Below are 6,766 nucleotides of genomic sequence, written 5' to 3'. Positions count from 1 at the left end.
AATCGTTAACAACATCCTCCATTGGCGTTCTTTGCTATGAGCTTTGTGATAATTCTCTCTACTACATACAAGTATGAGCTTTGTGATAATCCTTCCTATATGAAAGCTCTTATTAGAAGAAATTTGAAGAGGCCGTTGCAAGTAAGTCCACGAGTTCTTACAAAACTCTCCTATTTGACTACTTAAATGATGTCCTCAGAAACAGCACGACGAATACTAAATGCCTAGAAAAACCCAATCAAGTCTGTTTTCATGAAACTCTTTAGGTTCGACACTAATGTTTTTTAGTAGTTTATGATGATGTATACAACATTGTAGGGGAAGTAAACTATCATGATGTGATCAAAACATTGCACGGAAAAATAAAATAGAATAACAAATAAAAGGACAAAAGAAATTAATCTGATTTCATTAATACCCACTAATTGAAACAGTTTTTCACATTGTTCATCAAAATTTTCTCATCCTAATTATTCAATTCACAAAATAACCTTGAATAACAACTAAAAGAAAAAACAAAATTAATCTAATTTCATTAATCGAAAGAATTTTTCACACTGATTCATTCATGTTAGCAATTTCTTCTCATTCTAATAGTTCAATTCAGTTCAAGACCAAAGAGAACACCATTATATCTTTCATAAATGTTATGCCCACCGAAAAATTTCTCCTTGATTTTCAAGAAGACCTTCAATGTCAACAAGCTGTCTGATCCAGCTTCGTGGTGCTTCCCCACTTCACGTTTAACTTCTAGGGTTTTAGCAACCTGTTCCAATCCCCCGTACAGAGTGTTGCAGAATTTCATTATATGTTTGATATCATAAACTCTAATACCAAAAATATTATAAACCTGTCTCATGAAGTCATCGAGTTGATCCGGAAGGACCTTTCCAGTCAAAATCTTGATAAGATATCCGAAATCATAAGAACTATGGAAAGTTATCCATGTTAATGAATTGTTTCGAAGAAGTCCAGATTCCTTAAGTAATTGAGCAAATACAGCAGATTGACAACCTTCATCCCTGTTTTTCTTGTAATCATAACCCTGATTCTTAAGAAGTTCAATTGAATCCTGAGCAAACAAATCCTTAGTGATATCAAAATCACAAAAATTGAATTCCCAGATGAAACAATTGTTAGTTCCAAAATCGGGAAGATTCCCATTGCCATCAGAAAGTGTGAGACCGACTTGAATCAGCTTCATAGCATCGACATTGGCTTTCAGGAAACGATAACGCTCAAAAGGAGGTAGACTCTGAATGGGAGTTTTAGCACTAGGACGATAAACGACACCAGGGAATTCAGTATCCATAGAAACGAATGAGAAGAATGGAAGCTGTGTACGGATTCGAGAAATCTCAGCAAAGAGATTACGAGCGTAGACATGAATTACTTGAATGGGTTTGGGGTTCGGCATGATTCTTCTCCAGATAATTTTCTCTCTTTTAAAATTGTTGCATGAGATTGTGAGGAGAAGTATGTATGCTATTGCTATTTATATATAAAGGGTAGTTTCCCAGTTTGAATCAAAGTAGGAAGTCTGTAACAGTTATAATCCAGTTGGGACTCGGACAGTTTGAATCAGCATGGAGCGGTTCTGATTCAATATTAGTATATCTACCTTTGTGGTTTAAATTTGTTTAATGGCTAGGATCCAATCTCGAGTTTTATAAGTCCACATCAGCCCTTAAATTCCCTCGGCCTCCTATTTTGTTAACTCAATTGCTAAAAAAATATCATTAATTTGTGAATTATATTAAAATAAATAAATAATTCAATTTTATCCTTACTAACTGTTATGTAAGGTTGGGAAAGCGGCAAGGAAACTCGCTACCAGCTCCTGGCCGTCTAATCCTCGAAGATTCGGGGACAGAAAGAACACGAGGCCGCTCACCCGACCCGTTATGACGGCCTCTAGCGGTCGGGACAGGGGAATATCCCTTTGCCCAGCTTCCGACCCAATAATCCCGCCCGATAAGCCCGTATATTGTGAGCTCGAGATTCGCGCAAAACATTTATTGTTTGACCTAATAGTAGGCCTGTAAACGGTGGTCCGAAAATCTGAATCCGAATCCGATCCGCATCCGTACTCAAATAATCCGACAATTCAGATATCGGTTTCGGATTTGGATATAGCTATATCCGTAACCAAAATAATCCGATCTGATTCGAGTTTGAAACCAACGGTTAAGATTCACCCAAGGGATAAAAAAAATTTTATTCTCAACTTCAAGTCAAGTCTTCAATAGTTCAACCTAGTCAACAAAAAAGAAAAAACCCTAGACAAACATGAAACATCTTCTTCTCAGTTCTGAATAGAATTTAAAAAAGAAGTTAAAAAATTCAGAATTTTGGATCGGATAATATTCGATATCCGAATAGCATTTCGGATATCGAATATCATTTTTTACCATCCGTCGGATATCGAACCCTTATCGGACAGTTCGAATATTTTCGGATATCGAATTCGGATAGTAGTGTATCCGAAAAAAGTTCGCTCCGTTTACAGGCATACCTATTAGCCATTTTACCCAACTTTTTGCTCCATTAATTAAAAGATTTTGCAAATTATACTAGGAAGGTAAGTCGCATGTATATTTAAACTAGCCACCTGAGGAGAGAGATGCAAGAAGTGGAGTTTGATTTATACAATCACAACTCAATGTGAATTCTTCTTTAGGTGTTCGATGTAGGACTGTTGTTTAAGGGAGGGGAGGGAAGGAAGTAAAATGAGCTAAGTCTTTGAAGTTAGTAGTCTCACATCACTCATTTAATTAAAAAGAGGTTAGGGGTTTTTCTTTAAGGGAAATGAAGGAAGTATAAGTGAACTAACTCTTTGAAATTATTAGTACCATATAATCTATTTAAGTTAAAAATAGGTTAGAATACATCTATTTCATTGGGAACCATGCTTTAGGGTTTTGATCTTTACCAACAAAACTGAAGAAACTGAAGCATAAATGGGTTTAGGGTTTTCAACTAGTGTTTTGAGATGATTCTTGTTTGATAATCGCACTTGTGCTTGAAGATAGACGTTGGCTGATGATAAAGAGGGACAAAGATGATTCTATCTAGATTGATTTTCTTTTTCAATTTCACTTGTTTCGGGATAATTCTTGCTTTGGGGTGATTCTATCTAGATCGATTTCCTATTCAATTTCATTACTTTGGGGTTAATTTTGAAATCTTGTGGCATAAACTTGCCTTCCCTACTTGTGTTGGCGATGTCTTGAGATTGAATCATTAGAAAACTGGGGATTGGATTGGAATGATCCCTTATCAATTAGAATAATTTATTGAATCCTAGTCAGAAAACTTGGAATCGAGTTATACTTTGTAGAGAGAGATTAAATCATCAGAACATGGGTTACAATCACACTTTGAAGAGTAGAGAGAGAAAGAGGAGAAGTTTTTTTTATAAGCAAAAGAAGAGCAGTTGAAGAAGAACCAGGAAAGGAGAGATCGCGTAAAAGTGAAGAGGGTAGGAAATTTGTTTTCCCATCTTTTCTGTGGGAATTTTTTTAACATATTTTCCGACCTTTTTTTTTCAACAGAAAACGACTTTCTCACCTATTTTGAAATTACCAAACAGTGGAAAATTGACTTTCTTACGAAAGTCAATTTCCCCACATGATTTTCTCACGTAACAAATAGACTCTAAAACAAACATAAATTAGGGGTTCGTAAGGCCAGTCGATCATGGAAGCTGCTGACGTCAAAAAATGGGTTTCCTTTAATCAATTAGAGAATCGAGACTTGATGCATGACAACGTCTGGTATGAATGAATATTCCATCTGGATGATTGATACTCCTTCCTCCAACTCCTGCTCTTGGGTCCTTAGAAACCTGAGAGGAAAACCTGCAAAGGGGTCGAAAACCGCTGCGACACTCAAGATAGTCAGCTTGCTCTTTGCAGTTAAAAGATTGAATATTGAGTGATCCTTGGGAAACGATTGAGTTTATGTGACTTAGTCAGGTTACCTTGAAGAAGGTGATGTGATGCCCTTTTATAGGCCGATGTGGACCGACTATGATAGACGGTGTAAATGAGGCGGTCGTGATCCACTATCCGCGAAGTATTCTATTGTTCGTAGATAGGGTTTCCCTTTTGGTTTATCTCGTATCTAAGATGAATAGAAGTTCCTATGTTCAAGTTCGTAGATATCCTGCCAAGTAGATAGATCTTCTAGAAGGTGTTTCCTCCTTTGAGACTCTTGAAGCCTAAGTTATCTAAACACTTAGGATCTTTAGCTGACTGAAATATTTGGGAAGATTCGGAATTAAGTCGTTAAGCGTGCGGCGCTTCTGCCTTCCCAGTTTAGGACGTAAGGCATCAACCTTGCTTATGTGGACCCCTTTACTCTTATTGAGAATCCTAGGGCAGATCTGGCTGTGTTTTAGGCGAAACAGGGTTGGAGCTCCTTTCATAATCTGGGCGACCTCCTAGTTCTGGGCTTAGGTGGTGGATATCTTCGGGTCTAGCGGACATGTTGCCTTGAGACGGGTTGACCCCTTGGGCTTCTGGTATATTCTTGACTTCTTAACGTCAGTCAACGGTTGAACTCTTTATGCATCATCATGAGTCCCGCCACTCCTTAGTCGCAAGTAGAGAAACTAAAGAGTAGAAGTACTCTGAGGTTCTAAGCATTAAATAACTTAAATAAATCTTAAGGGTGATAGATATATCTTGACCAGAGTTTGCGAAGTTCGGTCGTTTTTTGGGTATTTGATTTCCTGGGCTCCGTGTTCCGGAGATGATTTTGGTTGAGTTGCTTTGTTAATGACGGAGCTAACCTCCTTACAGCCGAGCTCTTGTAGTCTTTGCTTGCCAGGGTTGTTCTGTTAGAACAGTCTGAGTGGTGGATTCCGGAAGGTGCATCCAGGTGTTGGTTTACGCGTTATACGTTTCGATTTCGTGCCTTTGGGAAATAAATTTCCGATTTTTCGCTCGATTCTATGACATCACAGATTTGATCTTCTGATCACGCGCTTTCGACGTTGATCTTTTTGGTAACTGCCCACGGTTCTACTGTTTCCCTGCGTGGGGTACGTGGCGTTTTCTGATTAGGGGGTCGAATGAGTCTTGTGGAGTCTTATTAATTTCCTTCTCTGACTGGGTCAGTCTTCAGCCGCAATTTGACACCCGATCATTATAACTTGGTATGTTACCGAGGCACTTTATTCCTTTTCTTTAATGCCTTCATTTTCTTGAAAGGCTCCCTTGATCTTCTTCTTCCACTATAAAACACCTTCTTTCTCTTTAAGTTTTCCTCGAGAACAACTTTTTCGAGTGGTTCTTTTCTTGATATTCTTTATTTTCTCATGATCTTCAACTACTTCGAGATGAGACCATATTCGAGTTTAAGCTTGAAACTTCTTCAATTAATTTTTCCATGATGGGAACAGTAAGGGGCAAAATTTTCCATGATGGGAATGGTAACCCCCCACGGGTCCTTATCGTCCGGCGTGGCTCCAGCCAGTGACGTTGTCCTTGCTATTTGCGGAGCATCGCTTCCTCTTGCAAGGCTCCTACCAGCAGTTTGTGATCCACTCAGGTAGTGGTTGGATGTTGAGTTTTTGTTGCTTCTTGACATTTAACCCTTTCTCTCGGTACAAGTGGTTCGATCTTGGCTGTTGTTCTCCTTTACGTGTAGATTTTGACAGTGATTGCATCTTGCTTTGAGGCATTCATTTATAATTTTTTTTTGTTGTAATTTTTTTTCTGTAATAGATGTTGTCTTGAAATAAAAGAATTATTTCTGCCTTGAATGTGTCTATTTTCTATCAACCTTTACTTCAGTAAATTTCTTTTTTGGGATAACCGAGGGCCGGCGCCAACATACTACGACGTGCCACGCGTTTATTCTTTATTTGTGGTTCGAATTTTCCCGGATCCGCGGTCGTTTCATGGTTAATTTTGCCCTTTAAATACCTTGATTTGGGAGTTGGGAGATATAATTTTACCTTTTATCTGTCTAACTTTTCCTTTTCCGTTGCTATTACTATTCTTGTAAACTTCTTCTTCTTCTTGCTTTCTGAAAAAATGGCTGCCCCCATTCCCGATCTCTCCTCCTCTGGTAAGAAGCGTTATCAGAGCTTGATGACCCAAAAAAACCTGGCTTTACTTTGTCAAGAGCTCGATTCCAGAGGATGTTGAACTCCTGCTTCCTATTTCTGAGGAACGGATCTGCCTTACCTCCGACCGTCGTGTCCGAGTGTATAAGGTTTTCTTCAAACTTGGGTTATTTTCTCCCTTACCTGCTTTCTTTTCGGAGGTGTTGAGCTTTTATGGTCTTCTTCCCTTCCAACAGAGCCCTAATGCCGTGTTAACTGTCATGACATTTTTCTTGATTTGCAAGCACCTGAAGCTCAAGGTTAGTCTGTACGCTTTTGATCAGATCTTCATTGCGAAGTCCACTGATCATTTTTTTGTATTATTTTGCTTCTCGATGGAAGCCCTATATTCTTGCTCCTTTCACCCCTAAAGATTATAAGAAAAGGTATTTCTTCGTCCGTCCTCTGGATCCTGCCAAGATTTTGGCTTTGTTGTTCGTTCTCCTGATTTTCCTGCTGAGCTTCCCAAGATTCCTTTTGACCCTCAAGATACCAAATGTTTGAAGGCCCTGACTGATCTGGATAGGGGGAAGTAGGGCTCGTTCTTCAAAAAAGCGTTGATTATCATGTTCTGCTTCGTGATGGTGTGGTTCCTGCTTTTCCAGGTATATTTTGAAGATTCTACCTTGATTTCCTTCTTACTCATTGATT

General features: G+C 38.7%; 1 pseudogene across 1 annotated transcript; it reads right to left on the bottom strand.

Moving 5' to 3' along the window:
- Positions 1 to 380: 380 nt before the first annotated feature.
- Positions 381 to 2,277, bottom strand: LOC147556596 (putative CCR4-associated factor 1 homolog 11 pseudogene; annotated as a pseudogene). Its single transcript, XR_015233481.1, has 2 exons — positions 1,895 to 2,277; positions 381 to 1,830 (listed from the first exon to the last, which is right to left on the bottom strand). The product of XR_015233481.1 is annotated as a putative CCR4-associated factor 1 homolog 11 pseudogene (transcript).
- Positions 2,278 to 6,766: the final 4,489 nt, after the last annotated feature.

The sequence above is a fragment of the Eschscholzia californica genome, unplaced genomic scaffold (assembly GCF_041429995.1).
Source record: "Eschscholzia californica isolate CP2 unplaced genomic scaffold, dmEscCali1.0.p SCAF_2, whole genome shotgun sequence".
In the NCBI taxonomy this organism is placed as follows: Eukaryota; Viridiplantae; Streptophyta; class Magnoliopsida; order Ranunculales; family Papaveraceae; genus Eschscholzia; species Eschscholzia californica.
Note: the sequence above shows the minus strand (reverse complement) of the source record. Positions and strands in the feature narration are given on the sequence as shown.